This window comes from Choloepus didactylus, chromosome 11 (genome assembly GCF_015220235.1).
Source record: "Choloepus didactylus isolate mChoDid1 chromosome 11, mChoDid1.pri, whole genome shotgun sequence".
Taxonomy (NCBI): Eukaryota; Metazoa; Chordata; class Mammalia; order Pilosa; family Megalonychidae; genus Choloepus; species Choloepus didactylus.
This window is the reverse complement of record NC_051317.1, coordinates 7,408,708-7,429,547: the sequence shown is the minus strand read 5'-3', so window position 1 is coordinate 7,429,547 and position 20,840 is coordinate 7,408,708. Positions and strand designations below refer to the sequence as shown.

Here is a 20,840-nt window from a genome sequence, read left to right as displayed (position 1 = left end):
TCGTGTATACAAATCCTCCTCTGTCAGTTATGATGTTGTAAAGGTCATCAAATTATTTTACCTTTCTGGGCTCCATTTCTATAAAAATATGGATATTAATAGGACTTTCATAGTAGAATTGACAGTGGAACTCTTTAGGTACATCTGAAAACAGATTTATTATCTACTCTCTCATCTCTCTCATGGTTTCTTTCATGGGTTCTTTTTTTTTTCATTTTAAAATATTTTATTACATAATCTGTTTATGGCACCATCAGGAATAACAGAAAACATTATTCCCAGTTCCTAAACCACATCCTGAAAAATACACATTTGTATTTATGTATTTATATCAATACCCACCCCATTTCATAATTCCACCACCTATTGTAGGTCTTTTGTTTAAAAAGTATTCTCCTAGGTAAGAAAATATATATGGAAGCTAAATGAAATATTGTTAGTGACTGGTCAGGTTGGTTGTGGGGGCAAAGTGGAAGGGGTTAAGTCCAGGCTAGGCAGAATGCATCATGGGGTACATCAAAGGTGGAGAAGGACATGTATAAAAAGGCAGCATCAGGCAGGTGGGCTCTGGTGTCCTAGGTCTGTTAGGAGATAGCCTTTGCCTCAGGAAGAAAGACTTCCTAGTACTTGCTAGCTGCTGCTGTGAATACAAAAGTGTCTCAAGGTACTTCAACAGGTGGTTTTCGAAGTCCTTGGATTTCTCTTTCTCAAACTGTGTCACTTCATTTGGGACCACCGTTGAAATTCTTTCAAAGTCCCTTTCATACTGAGTCACTTGAGACTCCCACTCTGTGATCTTGTCCTTGGCTTGTTGCAGCTTGTCAGGCTTCTTGGCCCACAGCAACCGGGCCTCAGCCTCCCGCTTCTTCTGCAGTGCTGTTGTCTAAGCATCCTGCCAATACTGCCATGTCTTCATGTGCTGGTCAAAGGCAGCTCGGACTATGGCCAGGAGGCAAATGTAGTCACTCAGGAGCTCAGCAAGGAGGAAGAAGTCATTGTTGGCCTGTTCCTGGTGGAGCTGTTCAATTTTTTCTTCTACGTCACCAAGCTGGGAGAGTGCCTTGACAATGCCATGTTGTCCTCAGAGCTCCTGAGCATGACTAGACTGTGCAAACTGGGCTGTATTAAGCACTAGCTCTTTCCTGTGGTTGATTAGAGTTTCTACAACAGCATGCAGTTTCCGTAAGCACTGCTTCTCACACTCTACCTCCTGGAGCTTCTCTTCAAACCAAATGTCTGATTCATTCATCTTGATGGTCATTTTGCTAACTCCTTCTGTGGCTTTGTTGAACATCTTGAGGAGACCAGCACCAATCAATGTCTGGGTTCCCACGGCATGTGGCAGCTCTTCTTTTTCCAAGAACTCTCTGACATCAGGATCCTGTACCATTGTAGGATGATTCACAATCCTCTGAAGGCACCTTTCTAGATCAGCCTTCCATTTTTCAAGAAATTCTGCGGAAGAAGAATCTTCCTTCCCAACTTTCACTTTTGTCATTCCTATTAGACTCTTCTCAGGTGGAGGAGGGACAATGACGCCATTCTGAGAGTGTTTCTCTGAAAGCTTCTCATAAAGACCCAAATAATCACTGAATCTTTTCACTGCAAACTGTTTACTTCTGCACATTGATAAGCTCGTCTGTGTTTTAACTTTGTAGGCTACATAGGCATTCATAACATCTCCTATCTTCCCAGGATCCATTATACCAACTGTCAAATCAAATTGGCCCTCCTGTTCTTCTTCTGCTAGCTCCTCATAGCTTGGCTGGAACTCAGAAGAATTTATGGTTTCCTGTGAAGGAAGAGGAATGAGCATTTTGGCTGGCACCATCTTCTGATTATTTTGTGCACTGTCCAGGGATAGCTCCACTGTGGCATCTGCAGAGAGATCCTGGGGCTCTTGGTCTTGTTCTTCATGGACCCCATTTTCTTTGGAACCACTGTTGATGGAAAGAAGGGAACCAATACTCTTAAGAGACTGGGGCTTTCTGGCCACCATGGCACCCGTGAAAATGTCCTCCTCCTCTGTGTCGCTGTTCCCAGCCCCAGGTTTCTGACCCCTCAGCTGCCCCCTCGGATCCCGGCTCCAGGCCTGGGAAGGGTGGGGGGAGTCCCTCCACCACCACCCAATGCCATCTTCCTCCACTAGCTTGTGGTTTCTTTGATACCATGAAGTGAGTTACTAAATCTCCACCAGCTGACTATGGTTTCATCCTCATCCTCCTCATCTGGGTTATAGCTCCTATGGATATTCCCTAAAGCTAATGAAGCCTAAGGTTCACATGCATAAGACCTTTCCAAAGCCCTAAGAGCCGCCTTAATCATATTATTTACATGGTCATGTTTTTGTAAATTTTTCAAAACCAATATATTCTTTGCATTGTTATTCATCATACCTTCCCCCCCCATCCCCCCAGCAAATTCCGTGTTCCAGGATCCACATGATCTGGAGCTGCCTCAGGTCCAGGTTCTTTGTTCAGAGGGCCCCTCACTCTTCAAGACATTACTCCAGTTCATGATCTTGGACAACCACCAGCTAATATTGTCTTGAGAGCTCCATAGCTCATCCACACACCTCAAGCATGATCTGATATTAGTCTACCTTTTCCTTCAAACTCCAAGGGAAGCCCTTCATTTCCTCTGATCAATTCCTTTCCCTTAATCCTATTTCATTGCACTGAATTGATGAGTCAGATAATTTCACTCCAAGTGACCTTCCTAAAGCCATCACTACTAAGGCTTCCTCCCCCATTGTTAGGGACACTGGGACTCATAACACACCAACACTTTTCTCTGAAGAAATGCTCTCATGAATTCTCAACTTCCTCTGAGTATTTCCAACATCTTTAGAGTGCGGAGGTGGAGCTCAGCTAAGTATTCCTCATCAGGTTCTTGTACAGACACCTCTTTTGCAAGTCTGTTTTTTGAATCTCTAGTATGTCACATGGAAAATGGAAAGTGCTTATGGTGTTAGGCCCTCAGATGAACTGAGCAAGGATGCATACTAATTTAACAAGTCTTTCATATGTACAAAACTTGAGAAGAACCTAGAAATTAGCGAGAGTTCAGTGAATGTCCACTATTATCCTTGTAAGTTAACCTGCCAGAATTGACCCTGGGTCTATAAATGGCTCCCTAACTTGGAAACCAGGTCTGGATCATCGAAACATATCCTATAGGAAATAAATGTAAAAAAGGCTGAGGAAAGAAAAGATCACTGTCATATATAAGTTATTCTCTTTAAAAGGCTTAAGCAATTTATCTTTGCTGGAATAAAATGAAAATAATATTATAAGCACAAAGAGTTGTATTTGTAATTTGGAGACATATAGTTTGTACTTTTTAGATGAATTACTTCTAAATTCCAAATTTGGGCCTCAGGCTAAGTTTAGGATTATTTTTTTACATTTTATTTCTGTTAAGGATTGGTTAATTTAATTGTACTTTATTATAATTTTATCTTTGTTCTAATAAAAATAGGGCATCAATATAAAGTAAAGTAATATGGTTCTGTACCCACATTAAATAATTTTCTATTATTTCCTCTTAAGGTAAAATATAAAACTATAGTGTTCCTTTGCAGAAGTAATTGCACAAGGTTAAGTGCATTTAAATCTACAGAAACAAGATTTTTAGTTCATCCATAAAATAAAAGAAATAGGATCAGCCAGAATATGAGTTGGTAGATTAGACTGAATAAGCATTAATAATATTTATTTGATCTCCTCTTGTTCTTTAGCACAATATTCTTTAACATAAAACAAAAGATGTGGGTGGATTGTTTACTTGTTTTATATTTCATGTTCTAAGGAGAAATATATGCAACTAATTACCATGCTCAGAAAAGAAAATCACTCATATGGAAAATAAAATTTGAAAAACAATGCACATATATTTCAGCTCTAATAGTGCAAGAAGGAAATTACACATCATTTTTCTGAAGGTGTGAATTCCAGTTTCTTGAGAGTTTATAATCTCCATAAGTTATGTTGTCTATTGTGTATGGGGATATTTTTAATTGTTTGAAAAAATGCTGTATTTTATTTTGCATGTTTAAATTACATTACACATTTTCTCCATTTGTATTTCCACTGCATTTACCTTTCATTTTATAATATTTAAATAGGAGAAATAGAAGAGAACCAAGGAAAAGAGGCATGTACGAAGGAAAAAATTATATAGGACTAAACCTGTAACTCAAGGGCATGAATTCCTAGGAGATATGATAATCACTGTCATTATAACAATAATTTATAAAAAACTGATACTAGTACCTGTAATTGATATATCTGGGGCTTTGTCCAATTTTCTTTCCTTTAAGAAAGCACAGTTCTTTATTCTATAAAAATCTTTCTCTGTCCATGTAGTTGGGATGGATAAGATGCCAAACCCTGCCCCAGAAAAAGGCACATGACTCAGATATCATCAACTTTAAAATTCCAACTCCCTTGCTACCAGGATAGTTTGGAGGAAGACACATCCCAAGCAGAGCATAATTCCCGAGGTCTTCTGAGAAGCTTCAAAAAAATATGCTTATCTTCTGGAAATCTCAAGCTGTTAAGGACAAAAGAGTCTCAAGCTCCTGTAGATCAATGTTACCATAATGTGAAGAAAGCCTGCTGAATGATGGTAACAGGGAGGAAAGTAGAACTCAGGGACAGAGAAAGAGCTGAAGGCAGAGAAGCACCTTGATGAAAATTTGGAATCTGGATTCAGTAGTCTAAAACTAGTTCTGTTCTCTGGGCTTTTAATTTAATTGAGTAAATAAATGCTTTTTAAATTTTTTTCAACGAAAAAGGTGGTCCTGATTTGGGTAACAGTTAATTTGGGTCTAGAATGGTGTTTTGTGCTTACACATGTTGTCACAATGAATTCCCACAATTCTGTGGGGTAGTGATATCATTTTTTAAAGTGGAGGTGTGCCAGTTTGAATGTATTATGTCCCCCCAAACGCCATTATCTTTGAAGTAATCTTGTGTGCACAGGTGTTATCAGTGTTGATTAGATTGTAATTCTTTGAGTGTTTCTGTGGAGATGCGCCCCACCCAACTGTGGGTGATGACTCTGATTGGATAATTTCCATGGAGGTGTTGGCTCACCCATACAGGGTGGGTCTGAATTAAATCACTGGAGCACTATATAAGATCAGACAGAAGGAGGACCCTGCTACAGCCAAGAAGTACACTGAAGATCGCCCAGAAGCTGAGAGAGGAACTGCAGTTTGATGACAGCCGTTGGAAGCAGACTCTTCCTCTGGAGAAGCTGAGAGCGGACAAATATCCTAAGTGCAACGAAGAGTGACATTTTTGAGGAACTGTAGCCTAGAGAGGAACATCCTGGGAGAAAGCCATTTTGAAACCAGAACTTTGGAGCAGATGCCAGCCATTGGCCATCCTCCAGTGAAGGTACCCAATTGCTGATGTGTTACCTTGGACACTTTATGGCCTTAAGACTGTAACTGTGTAACCAAATAAACACCTTTTTATAAAAGCCGATCGATCTCTGGTGTTTTGCATTCTGGCAGCATTAGCAAACTAGAACAGTGGGTAATTAGAGAAACAAAGTGACTTGCTCGAAGAGCCATTGATTGTGAAAGGAGGAGCCAAGTCAGACAAATGAACCTTCACTATTAACAGCTAGACAAAATAAACAAGCCATCAATGAATGCCAGCTTCTGCACACTTTTAATTCTCCATTTCTGTATTACTAAGAAGATACCACTGTTATAGTCCCTGCATCCTTTGGTTTTCTTTTTCACCGTCTTCCCCCTTCTCTGCTTTAGTTGGAGGGAATCGTCACTATCTTCATATTAAAATCCCTGAAATGTTTTGCCTCTTGTGTTATTCTACCTTCTCTGCCAATTAGACATGAGGAAGAGGAACTAAAAGAGTGAAACATTTAAAAATAGATTAGATATGACCAAAATATTACACACTGTGATGTATTGTTCTTTCTCAAAAACCTGTTTGCATCAGTGTGACCATTTTATATAAAAGCAAAATCTATCTTTTCTATTTTTTACTGTTCTTTATCCAACAGATTATAAGATGCTTTGTCAATGAATATTCACAGTTAATGATCAACACATATCATTTTTTAATTTATTATTTTATTTTTCACTTTATATTTTGAAAAAATTTTAGACTTAAGTAAAAGTTGACCTCCTATACACACTTCACCCAGCTTCCCTTGATGTCAAATTGTGACATTACCATGGGACACTTGTCAAAACAAGAAATTAATGTTGGTGCCCACTGTTAACTAAACTACAAATTTTATTAGAATTTCACCAGTTTTTCCACTAGCGTCCTTTTTCTTTTCCAAGATCCAATCCCAGATCTGACACTGCAAAGCATATAGTGGGCATGTCTCCTTGATCCCCTCTAATCTGTTACAGTTCCTCTGTCTTTCCTTGTTGATTTGTCATATTTCTGATGACCTTAACCTTGATAACTTTGTTAAAATGATGTCTGCCAGGTTTTTTCACCTATAGTTACCATTGTACCCTTTGCGATTAATAAATATCTTGGGAGAGGTAATTTAAGCCAATAATTTTCTGTTTCTTTTCAAACTTTATTTTACTTTTTCAAATGTGTTGCGACTATTCTAGATTATTTGCCTTTCCATACAAATGTTAAAATCAGCTTGTCTATATCTATAAAAATGCCAGTGGGGCTTTGATTGGAATTGCAGTGAATCTCTAGATCAGTTTATGGAGAATTGACATCTTAATATTGAGCCTTCTAAGACATAAAAACAGAATATCTCTTGATTTATTTAGATTTTTTCTTTTATTTATTGCATTAATTTTTTTGTTTTATTTTTGCTCACAGATCTTGTACTTTTTTTAGGTTATGTCTAAGTATTTATTGATTTTCATGCTATTGTAAATTATACTTTTTCTTAAATTTCAAACTCAAAATGTTCATTGTTAGTTTATAGAAATACAATTTATTATTGAACATTGACTGTCTTCTGTACCCTTGCTAAAACTCAATTATTAGTTCTAAAAGACTTTTGCAAATGCTTTGGAATTTTCTATGTAGATAATTATGATCTCTGAATAAAGACAGTATTAGTTCTTAACTTCTGATCTACTTGTTTTCTTGTCTTATTGCACTGCCTAGGACTTCCAGTACATGTTGAATAGGAGTGGTAAGAGAGCTTCTTCCCAAGCTCACGGGTAAATCATTCAGTATTTCACCATTAAATATCATATTAATTCTAGGTGTTTATTTTTAAATTTAATTTTTAAAAATTGTTCATAGGTGCCTGTTATAGGATTAACTTCTATTTGAAGTTTGCTTAAAGTTTATATCATGAATGGAGGTTGAATTTTTTCAAGTGCTTTTTCTGCATACATTGAGAATAAGCATAAGTATTTTCTTCTTTATTATGACAATATGTTGAATTACATTAATTGTCACATGCTGAGCCAACCTTGAATTTATAAGTTAAACCCCACTTATGTTAACTAAATTATTCTTTTTTCCTTTTGATAGAATTTGCTAATGTTTTGTTGAGGTTTTGTGTCTGTTTATTTCTCTTTTTCTGCCTTCCTCTGGATTAATGGAATTATTAAATTTTTATTAATTATTTTTTTATTAAATTATTAATTTTTAGTGGTTGCCCTAGAGTTTATAACATCTGTATTTATCAGAGTCTACCTTCATATAACATTATACTGTTTCAAGTGTAGCAAAAGGAGCTTAAACATATATTCCCAATTCCTCCCACCCATCCTTTGTGCCTTGGATGTCATATATTTTACTTTTAAATAGGCTATAAATACCAACACAATTGCTGCTAGTTTTGCTTTATATACTTATTTTTTAGAGAAATGAAACATAAGAAAAAGTGAATTTTATTTTATTTTATTCCATTTGCAGCACACTTGGTTTCTTTGTGTAGATTCCTTCTGCCTGAAGAATTCATGTAACATTTCTTTTCTGTAGATCTGTGGACAATGAATTCTGTTTTTGTTTGCCTGAGAAAGTCTTAATTTCTCCTTTATTTTTTTTAGTGTCTGCACATCTAACTTTAATTTATACACACACACACACACACATATTTAGTTTTAGAATAGTTTTAGTGTTAAAGAAAAATGACAGAGTTACGATTTCTCATGTAACTCCACACCCAGTTACACTTATTATTATCTTACATTCGTGTGGCTTGTTTGTTCCAATTAATGAACCAATGTTGATCCATTATTAACTAAAGCCCATAATTTATTCATATTTCTTTGTTTTTATCCAGTGATCTTTTTCCTGTTCCAGAATGCCATCTAGGATACCACATTGCATTTACTTGTTATGCCTTCTAAGAAAACTCTAGCCTGTGACACTTTCTCAGACTTTTCTTGTTTTTTGATGACCCTGACAGTTTTGAGGAGTACTGTTAGGGTATTTCATAGAATGCATAGTAATTGGAATTTTTCTGATGTTTGTCTCATGATTAAGCTACAGTTACAGAATTTGGGGAGAAAGACCATAGACGTAAATCGCCATTTTCATCAAATCATATGAGGGGTGTATACTATCAAAATGAATTTGTCACTCTTGATGTTAACCTTGATCACACAGCTGAGGATGTGTTTGGCAAGTTTCCCAACCATAAAGTTACTCCTTTTCCCCCTTTCTGTGCTATTTGGAAGGAAGTCACTATGTGCATCCAACCCTTCAGGAGTAGAGACTTGTAACCCTTCTCCTTGAGGGGCAAGTATCTACATATGTTATCTGTAATTTGGCACAAGAAGTTGTCTATTCTCCCTTATTTATTCAACCATTTATTTATATCAGTAAACACATATAAATATGCATTTTAGACTTTGGGTTATAATACAGTGCTACTTTGTTTTGTTGTTAAAATTGTTCCAGCCTTAACCATTGGGAGCTCTTTCAGTTGGCTCCTTTGTCCGTTGACACATTACCATCATTGTAGCATTTTTGTGCACTGCCTTACTTTCTAGCCTCATCTTGTATATTCCCTGCCCCAAGAGTCAGCCAATTCAACAAGGAATCCTAGTTTGTTTTATTAGCAAATGGTATGAAGAAACAAAATATGGGCGCCGTATGTGCTCTTTGCTACAGGAGTGTCATTGTTTTTACACCCTCTCAGCTGACAGATCAAGGAAATATATGTGGACACTCTAACTTATGTATGTACACATATCCATAAATCTTTCTATATTTAACCATGTGTATCTATATTAAGCAAAATATGAGCTTACACTGATGTCTCAACACTAATCCATTACCATATGAATCATTCTAACCTCCTGTGCTTGCTTATCTGTAAATTCTCACTCCAGCAATGAGATCCCACCATCCATGATCCAATTACTTAATTTTCAATTCCAGTGTACATGTATAATGTTTGCAGAATTGTTAACCCATACACTTGTGGGAAACAACCTTATTAAGTAGAATATATACAGTGCTTATGTGCAGTTTCCTATGCCTATAGACTCCACTCATTTTCAAAGTTATTTAGGTCAGTAGTGTTTTCTCCCACCGTCACCAGTGAGGTTGTTTTGTACATCTGTATTACAGTCACCTCTTGTCATAGCCTGCATTCTATCCTGGGATCCCTCAGCCTCCTAAATGATTTTTTTTTTAACTTACAAACATTAAGGTTCACTCTTTCTGCTACAAAGTTCAATGGGATATAATAAATGCAAAGTGTCATGTGTCCACCATTACAGTATCATATGGAATAGATTCACACACCCTTACAAATGCTCTATGCCACACCTACTTAACTTTCCCCCTTTCCCCGAGCTCCTGGCACCCAATGATCTGTTTACCATCTTTGCAGTTTTGCTTTTTCCAAAATATCATAAATTTGGAATCTCACAGTTTCTAGTCTTATCAGACTGACTTCTTTCACTTTCCAAAATGCACTTAAGATTCAATTCATGTTTTTACCTAGCTTGATAAAGCATTCCTTTTTATCTCCATAGCATGGAGTTACCTTGTATATTTAGCCACTCACCCCGTGAATGTCAACATGGGTGCATCCAGTTTTTGGCAATTATATTCTACAACATTTGCTCTATAATATGACAATATATAACATAACATACATTCTATAAAATTTTGTGGGTATGTGTTTTTGCGGACACAAGTTTTCAAATCAGTTGGGTAAATACCCAGAAGCATGATTGATGAATTATATGGCAAAAGTATATTTAGATTTGTAGGAAACTATTAAACTATCTTCCAAAGTGGCCATACTACATCACATACCAACCAGCAATAATTGCAAATTCCTGTTGTTCCACATTCTCATCAGTGATTGTTATTGTCAATTTTGTTGATTTTAACCATTCTCATAAATGAGTAGTAGCATCTTGTATTAATCTGCAGTTCCCTAATAGAAAATGATATTGAGGATCTTCTCATATATTATTTGCCATCCATATATATTTTTTCATGAGAGCCTGTTCACAAGTTTTTTTTTTCCATTTTTAATTGAGATTTTTTTCTCTTATTCTTGAGTTTCAAGAGTTCTTCATATATTTTAGATAGAAGTTCTTCAACTATATGTGTTATGCAAATATTTTCTCCCAATCTGTGGCTTGTATTTTCATTCTCTTAACAATGTCTCAGAGCAGAAGTTTAGTTTTCAGTTAAGTCCATCTTTTCCATTTTTTTTTTTCATGGATCATGGTTTTAGTGTTGTATCTGAAAAGTCATTCCCAAACCCAAGATCACATAGGTTTTCTCCTATGTTTACCTCTAGAAGTTTTATAGTTTTGCCTTTTACGTTATCTATTTTGAGTTAATTTTTGTGAAAGCTGTAGGTCTGTATCTATATTCATTTTATTTTGCTTACAGATATCCAACAGTTCCAAGCACAGTTTGTTGAAAAGTCTATCCTTTCTCCATTGAACTCCTTTGCAATTTTATCAAAAATCAATTGACTATATTTGTGTGGCTGTATTTCTGGGACTTTTTTATTCTGTTTCATTGAACTGTATGTCTATGTGTTTTCTAATACCAAAGTGTCTTGATTACTATAGCTTTATAGTTGTGAAATTGATTATTTTAAGTCCTCCAACTTTGTTCTTCTTTTGCAATGTGTCGTTTAAACTAGGTCATTCGACTTTGCATATAAACTTTAGAATCAGTTCATTAATATCTACATAGTAGCTGTCTGGGATTTATTGGAATTGAAATGAATCTATATATCCAGTTGGGAAGAATTGACATATTAATAATACAGTATCTTCCAATCCATGAACATCAAATATCTATCAATCTATTTAGCTCTTCTTTGGTTTCTTTTTTCAGTGTTTTGTAGTCTTTCTGCATATAGATTCTATACATATTGTGGTAGAATTATAGCTAAGTATTTCTTTATCTTGGGTGCTATATTAATTGTTGTTTTTTTTTTTTAATTTCAAATTCCAATTGCTCATTGCTGGTGTATAGAAAAGCAGTAGACTTTTGCATATTGACCTTGTATCCTGTAACTTTTCTGTACTATCTTGTTAGTTTCAGAAGAGGTTTGGTCAAATAATGGAATTTTCTTCATAGACAACCGTGTCACATGCAAATGGGAGTTTTATTTCTTCCTTCACAAGATGCGTACCTTTCTTCTTCTTTCTTGTCTTATAGCGGTAGCTAGGACTTCTGATATGATGTCGATTAGGAGTGGTGAGAGATGATATCATGCCTTGTTTCCAATCATAGGAGAAAAATATGCAGTCATTCACCATTAAGTATAATGATAGAAGAAGGTGTTTTGTAGATGCTGTTAATCCAATTTTTGTTTTGGTGTCAATTTATATGACCATATGATTTTTCTTCTTTACTCTATTGAGATGGTGGATTATTTTGATTAATTTTTAAATGCTGAGCCAATCCTGCATACCTGGATAGATCTCATCAGGTAACGGTGCAAAATTAATTTTTTACATTGTTGGAATTGATTTAGTAGTATTTTGTTGAGGATTTTTGCATCTATATATTTCACTATATTTCGATATGTAGGTTTCCTTTCTTGTGATTTCTTTATCTGGTTTGAGTATCAGGGTAATGCTGTCCTCATAGAGTAAGTTAGGAAGTTGTACAGAGAAGAATGAACATTGTACATCTGGCTGTGTATCCTTAGATAGGTGAGCTTACATGGTTGGCCCTTGGCTGGCATCTGGAAGCTTCAATTTCAGGAGGATTCCCACCACTCTAACTGAAAAGAGTAGCTCTTCAGGCCTCAACTGTTTGTCTAAACAATGTGGTTTATGTGAAACACAAGCGTTCCTTCTGAGAATCTGAAATTTTGTTATGTGATCCTTGTGTGCCCCCACCATGGGCCTTTTCCCTTTGCTGATTATTCTTGGTATTGTTTCACTGTAATAAATCATAGCCATGAGTATGACTATGCACTGTAATCTGTAAATCCCCCTGGCAAATATAGATCCTGACACATAAATTTTCCCTCTATTTTATATAGTGGAAGAGATTTTGGAGAATTTATATTATTACTCCCTTAAATATTTGGTGAAATTCACATTATCAAAGATGAGGGCTACTGGATTACAGGTCAACAATTCCCAGCATTTCCTCCTGTCTATTTTAATACACTAGAAATGAAAAGAAATATCTATATAATGAGTAACTAGTCATAATCATTTCTCAAATCCTAATTTCTGAGTTACACCTCCTCCCTCTCATTTGATCTTTCAGTCTTCCGGGGTATTGGGGAAATGACCATTTTAACTTCTTCATGCTGGAAAGGGGTGTCGACCTTATGGGGTAGAGGAATGAAACTGGTTGATGTTCCTGGAGAGATTGATACCTCTGGGTTTCAGGGTTATCTTTGCCTAGTTTCTGATAAGGCACTGCTGTAATTCTTATTTCTGTTTCTCTTTATATATCATTTTCCCCTAGCTGCGTTCAAGATTTTCTCTTTATTTTTCATTTACAACAGTTAGAATATGATACAACTAGATTTTGTTTTTTTTTTTTAATTTATTTATCCATTTGTTGTTCTCTGAACTCTTGGGTTCATGATTTATGTCGTTAATTAAAAAAAATAGCCATTATTTCTTAAAATATTTCTTCTGCTGCAAACTCTCTCCTTCTCCTTCTGGCTTTCCTTTTAAGCCTATATTAGACTGTTTGCTATTGTCCCTTGGTTCTTGGACACTGTTCTTCTGCTTTCCCATCTTCTTTTCTCTTTGTTTCATGTTAGATAGTTTCCATTAACCTATCTTCAAGTTCATTTATTTTTTTTTTAGCTGTATTGAGTCTTCCAATGAGCTTTCTAAGGCATTCTTCATCTCTGTTGTTGTGATTTTCATTGTGAACTTTCTGTTTGACCCATCCCTATATTTTCCATCTCCTGCTGAAATTACTCATCTAATTTTGCATGTTTTCCACCTTTTCCATCAGAACCTTTAATTTATTAATCTTAATTATTTTATATTCCCTGTCAGATTGTTCCAATATTTGTGCCAAATCTGAGTCTGGTTCAGTTGATTACATTTCCTCTTGCCAGTGTGTTGCTTTTCCTTGTTTTCTCATTTGCCTTAAATTTTTTGTTGTTGAAAGAAGACACTATGTTTAAGACAGTAGAAATTGGGTTAGCTTTTATCTTTGAAAATAGACATGCCTTTAATTCTGTAGGGACTTTAGTGTGTGAGATTGAATTATTGTAGTCTGGAATTGGGTTGGATTCCAAGTTTGTTTTTGCTATGGTTATTCTCAGCAGCACAGGTTTCAAATTTATCCAATGATACCTTATGCTAGGGTGGATGCTAGTTTGCCAGAGGGTTTTCTCAATGTATATATCACCCTCTGTGATGGTTAATTTCATGTGTCAATTTGACGAAGCTACAGGGTCCAGATGCATGATCAAGTAAGCACTGGCATGATGGTTACTGTGAGGGTATTTCATAGACAAATTTAAATCGTTAGTCAGTTGATACATCTACAATCAACAATGGAGATCGCCCTCAGTGATAAAAGGAGTTTCCTCATCCAATCTGTTAAAGGCCTTAAAGCAAGAATTGAGCATTTCAGCAGTCAGAGAAAATAATTTCTATCTCTACTTCACCCAGCTAACTTCTCCAGCCTCATTTCATTGGGATTCTCAGCTTATGGCTTCACCTGGGGTATTCAGTCATCCTCATCGAGTTTACAACTTGCAGCCTGCCCTATAGAATTTGAGTTTGCTAATCCTAATGGCCATGTGAGCCAATTCCTATAAGAAATCTTTTAATATACATATAAATAAATCTCTTTATAAATCTCCTGTCAGTTCTGTTTCTCCAGAGAACCCTAAATCATACACCCCCAGTTTTCAGTCTTCCCTTTACACTTGCCACACAGACACGTAGAGGATCTGTCTCCATGCTCTTGCATCCCTCCCATCAGTATTGTACTTCTTTCTGGATGTTTGTAAGCCTGGTTGTGGGAACAGGGCAGGAGGTCGATTTTGTTCCTATTTAGTCTCAGTCTTAAGCAGAGACTGTGTTCCTGGGTCTCAGAGGTGTGGCCTTCTCAGTGTTCCTGCTCCTCTTCCAGATAGTCCTGGCCCCAACAAATATTCCTGTCACCATCCTTATCCCAGCAATAGAGTGATTTTTCTTTCTCTTTCCCCAGGCTTAGAGTATCAGTGCCCTAAAATGACCAGTGTTTTTTTGTTTGTTTGTTTTAAAATTCAGTTTTATTGAGATATATTCACATACCATACAATCATCCATGGTATGCAATTAGATGTTCACTGTACCATCATATAGTTGTGCATTCATCACCCCAATCTATTAATGAACATTTTCCTTACACCAGGAAAAATCAAAATAAGAATAAAAAACAAAAGTAAAAAAGAACACCTAAAGCATTCCACCCCCCACCCTATTTTTCATTTGGTTTTTGTCCCCAAATGAGTTTTTCTACCCATCCATCTATACACTGGATAAAGGGAGTGTGATCCACGAGGTTTTCGCAATCACATCGTCACCCCCTTGTAATCTACATTGTTACACAATCATCTTCAAGAGTCAAGGCTACTGGGTTGCAGTTTGATAGTTTCAGGTATTTACTTCTTGCTATTCCAATACATTAAAACCTAACAAGTGTCATCTGTAGTGTGTAAGAATGTCCACCAGAGTGACCTCTCAACTCCATTTGAAATCTCTTAGCCACTGAAGCTTTATTTCATTTCATTTCACATCCCCCTTTTGGTCAAGAAGATGTTCTTAATCCCATGATGCCGGGTCCAGTTTCATCCCCGAGAGTCATATCCTGCGTTGCCAGGGAGATTTATGCCTCTGGGAGAAGATGACCAGTGTTTCTGCTCTTCATCCTCCAAATGAAAGTTTTTGTTCCATAAAGGAGATAAGGCAGGAGGGTACCGGTGGGGATTTGTGCCCCTACTGTGATGGCTTCTGTTCCCCTCACTAGGCTTGTCTCATGAGGGGTGCTTTCTCAGGAGTCTCCCTAAATATTTTTGTTAGTACCAATTGGGACCTTTGAGGAGAAAAAATGCAAGAGAACAAAAACTCTTATTATAACTGTACCCCCCTGGGGCTTCAAACTCTTGCTAGCCACACTTTGTTCCTCCAATCCATAACTATTCCAGCTAAATTCTTCTCACCATGGTTCTACTGTATCTGCTCCAGGTAAATAAGTACATATATCCTATCTCTCCCCGCAAGTGCCTGAGTCTGCTTAGTTTGGGGATAGCTAGTTGTCTTGTGATAGCAGTGCCCTGTTAGATTCAAGAAAAGTTGTAAACTTTCCATTCCTCTGACTGTTTTTAAAGGATTGGACCTCTCTACATCTCCTACTGTACTCCTAGTATAAAGTACCATATATCACTTTTAGGAGAAGAAATTCCAGATATTCTTGGTTCCACTGGAGTAAGGTTTTTTTTGTGGTAAACAATCTTATTTCACAAATGGAACACAAAATATAGTCTAGGCCACTGTTCTGGTTTGCTAATGCTGCCTTTTTTGCAAAACACCAGAAATGGATTGGCTTTTATAAAGGGGGTTTATTTGGTTACACAGTTACAGTCTTAAGGCCATAACATGTTCAAGATAAGGCATCAACAATTGGGCACCTTCACTGGAGGATGGCCAATGGCATCTGGAAAACCTTCAAAATGTCTGTCTCAGCTTCTGTGCATTCTTCAAAGTGTCCCTCTTGGCTGTAGCAAGCTTGCTCCTTCTGTCTGAGTTTATATAGTGCTCTAGTAAACTAATCAAGGCCCATGCTGAATGGGCAGGGCCACACCTCCATGGAAATTATCCAATCAGAGTTATCACACAATTGGGTGGGTCACATCTCCATGGAAACACTCAAAGAATTACAATCTAATCAACACCAATATGTCTGCTCACACAAGACCACATCAAAGATAATGGCGTTCTGGGGGACATAATACATTCAAACTGACACAGCCACTGACATCAACTTTAAGAGAATATGCCCTGCTCCTGAAGTGAATTATAACTTGTTACAGCAATAGAGCCATAAGAGTTCCAAAATGACTCCTCCTCCTTACACTGTGTGTATAAGGAGGACAAACTTACTCAGAGCTCTGTGTTTATTATGTGTCTGAGACTTTATGTTTTGTCTTCATAACAAACCTATGAAGAAGACCCAAGGAAAATGAGTTTAGTATGAGGTTGACTATAAGGTTGAGTATTTTCCCAGAATCCCACATCTAGCAAATAGCATAGATGAAATTTGAAACCGAGAAACTCAACTTCAGAGCCTACACATTTAATCACTGAACTCCTCTGTGTCCTGAGGAATGGAAGTAACTCTCATATAGTTATATGTTGGTGATGAAAAATAATACCCCATCATCTACTTTCTGACTCTGAGTCACTGGACACACTCTTGGAAGGGTAAATAAGGGATAGTTTTATCATTTGTGCAAAGTTAGAAAAAAGATGCTTTAGGGTCCAGCTAAAACAACTATCACTGTTTTAGTGTACTTAAATAAAACATGGGGTTCAATCTAAGATATGCACTTAGTCAGATCTAGGTCTTAACTATGAGCTAGCTAGTGAACTTGTCATTGTGCGGTAAGTGGCTTTTCCACAATTAATTACTAATGAGATATTTGATTGTGTAGAAAAAATATACTGCATAAAACTTCTAATTTTTAATGGATAAAACTGACCAATGTTTGACCTCTTTTCATAGGGTCTTAATTGAACATTAAGTAGTTATCTTAAAATAATCATGGACTCCAATGGGAAAAGGTTGAGAGGATAATTGCTATGTTAGGCTGATTGATTAAGGTTATTAGTTATTAATGTGAGAGTGAAAGGTCCCAAATTGACCTTGTCTTTAGTTTAATTTGAATTCTGTCAATAAAAGGGAAAATAATTTTTGTAGTCATATTTTATAAAGAAATCATTTTCTCTTCCAATTAAAGTCTTTGTAATTCTGTAAGCAATTAATCCAAAAAAGAATTATTGCCAAACCTCTCATAGGGAGCATTGTCTTACCACATTGTCTAGGTTTTCTTTTCTAGTAAGTTAGTCTTTTGACATAAACTACCACTAGCAAAATGCAAGGAAATTTAAGGTCCAGAGTTATTTTCTTATACTTGCCTGTTCAAACTTGATCAAATGTTGGGAATGAAGGTATTAACACCTGTTCATTACCTATTGTACACTATGGAATGTTTAGCTGTTCTGTGTATATTATTTCATTTTACGGAAATAAAATTTGATAAGACAAGGATTATTATTCCCATTTTATAGATAAGGAAACCAAATCTCAAGAGAGGCTATGAATCTTGGCCAAGTTCACGTAGATCCTTAAGTGGCAGTAAATATGGTGTCATCTGCTCTCCTTCACTTTCATTCATTAGGAAAACCACATCTAGCCAATACACATCCCAAAATACTTTTCAAAATTCTTAGCCTAATTTAAAAATACTGTTACTTTCTTCAGTGTCCTAATCAATAGATCATCAAATAGTTATTGTATGGAGCTTAAAATAATACAAAATCATTTGGAAATCAACGGGATTAATAATTTCCATATGCCTCAAATAACAGGGTAGTTATTCAGTTATCCCTTTCTCTCTTTCTCTTGGTGAAACTATTAGCTCTGTAAACATGTGACATTCATGACTGGAGGGGTTAATAAGGCTTCTTCAGGGATTTCAACCATAATTAGTATTAATTACATAGCAAAATCAAACTAAACAAAAGTAAAATAAAATTGAGACGGAGAAGGAAATAATGAAAATAATAATGGAATTGAAAGGAAAGCTTCAGAGCCAAGCAGACCTATTTTCAAGTTCTGACTTCAACATTTACCAAACATATGACCTTGAGCAACCAGCTTAACCTCTGAGCTCACTTTTCTAATTTGTCAAAAGGAGATAATAATGTCTGCCTTATAAAGTTATTGAAACTAATTATGCAAAGGTTCCTGGCAGAGCTCCAACTCTGAATGAAGACTTAATACTGTTAGGTTTTTCTTTTTCTTATTGTTTTCCTCCTCTGTGTTCTAGCCTAATAACCAGCATCAGTCCCAAATCAGTGCTTAGAAGGGACCCCAGGCATTGGGCAGTATTTTAAACCAGATATCCCCAAATAACCTGGACCCACGGGAAATGCCATTTGAAGTGTTAATGGTCGAAGTTGCTGATGGAGTCTTAATTTGTACTGAAGTAAAAATACAGAAATCCCTTAGGATGATGACTCTTCAAGGCTTTCAGAAAGCATAATTCTCCAATGGAGGAGAGGATTGTGTTATATTCTTCCCTTTAAATGTGTCTCATTACGCCTTTTAAACATATACATTTCATTACATGCTTCTATTAAAGCATCTCATTATAACGTTAAAATATGTGCATCTCATTACATCTCCTTTAAACATCTTTATGTATTCTCCATTTGTGGATTTCATTAAAGGCTTTCCCTTGTATATCTCATTACTAAATTACTTTCATGTATGTTATTATAAGCTATATTTTTCATTACATTACTTAAACATGCACATCTCATTACACCTTTCTATTTTTGCATCTCATTACACTCCTCAAAACGTGTATCATATTACATCTTTCTCCTTTACATATCATTACATTTGTCCAATTATGCATTTCATTATGCCATTTCATTTATGTATTTTATTATACCCTTCCTCTTATCCATTTCATTACACTCCTTAAACCCAAGCTGCTAAGTAAACCACTACTGTATGCCATTTTACACACCTCTCAGCTCTTATCTTCATGTGATTTTTCTTGTATCCCTTAAAAATGTGAATCTCAGTCTGAGAATTGATTGCATTACTCTTCTTTAATATGCATATCTCTTTATTTGCTTATCATGTTTCAGACATCATTTGTTACGCTTTAAACTATTCCTTTTCTTTATCTATTGAAATCCTTCCTGAAAAAGTGACTTATACTCTCTTTAATAATGCCAAGTAATATGTTTCATCACACCCGTCAAACAGCAATATCTCCTTTATTATGATTTCCTTGCATCCCTTGTTTTAAGCCTTTATTCCATCTCACTACCCTCTCCTGGATATGCACTATTTACCTTGTACCAATTATGTTTCTTTCCCTACTTTAAATCAGCTCTGTCTAGATGGTTGGGGTTATAGTATCATCTGATCATTATCCTTGGCCATAAATGGAATTTTCTCTGTTGTTTGTTCTTCTCGAGGTTATTACTTTTCCTCTATTCAAATATCCTCTCTCCCTGAGGCAATAGATGCCTTTGGAATAAATTAAGGAGTCAAATATAACGAAATGGCCCATGTGTTACTTACATAAATTCTGTTTTATTATCAGAGGACGTTTGTTGTGTTGTTATTTAAAAGCATAGAATTCTGGAAAGTTCAGCATTCACCAGGCTTTAATTGTGTGGTGTTGTTAACAATAATGAAATAAACTGTTTAGGGGCATTTATTAAATGGACAATATAACCTATTTCCCAACAAAAAATATTCTGTTATAATCTAAATAATATATCAAGGATTCTGCAAATTTGAGTGTAAATTGAAACATACTTGAACTGTAAGTCCTTAAGAACATTTACAGGCTATTGTTCCATGTAGCCTAGATATGTCTCTGTCACCAAAAAGACAGTGGATGGGATCTTAGATTTGGTTTTAAGTCTCTCTCTTTTTTAAGGTTCTCTCCTTTGCTATGCGGAAACTGTGATGAAATTCCTTAATTTCTTTGATTCAATTTGCCATGGCGTAAAGATAACTCATATATGTATATATAACCCATAAATGTAGCTGACATATATACATTTATGTGCATACTGTATATATTCTTTTATATGTGTATATATATATATCCTTTAAAACAGAAATAATTTTGATCAATTGATTTTTTTATTATATACTTTTCATGAAAAAGTTTTAGGTTTACAGAAAAATCACTGAAAATACTGAGTTCTCATATATCTCCACATTTTCTCTATAATTAACACCTTGCATTCATGTGGTAACTTTGTTACAATGGATGAAACAGTGTTGTTATAACTGCACTATTAACTATAATCCATAGTTTACATTAGGGTTCCACGTTTGTGTTGTACAGTCCTATGTTGTTGTTGTTTGCATTTTAATTCTAGTAGTAGATCTACAACCAAAAACGTCCCCTTCTATCTACATCCAAATGTATAATTCAGTGGTGTTAATTACATTCACAGTGCTGCACTGCCATTACCACCATCGATTACCAAAACTTTTGCATTACCCCAAAAAGAAAATCTATACCAATTAAGCATTATCTCCCCATTGCCTAACCCCACCCCAACCCCTAGTAACCTGACTCTGTGAATTTGCTTCTTCTAATTATTTCATATTGGTGAGATCATGTAATATTTG

At 35.8% G+C, this 20,840-nt stretch overlaps 1 pseudogene; it reads right to left on the bottom strand.

Moving 5' to 3' along the window:
* Positions 1-584: 584 nt before the first annotated feature.
* Positions 585-2,171, bottom strand: LOC119506537 (annotated as a pseudogene).
* Between the last annotated feature and the right edge of the window lie 18,669 nt (positions 2,172-20,840).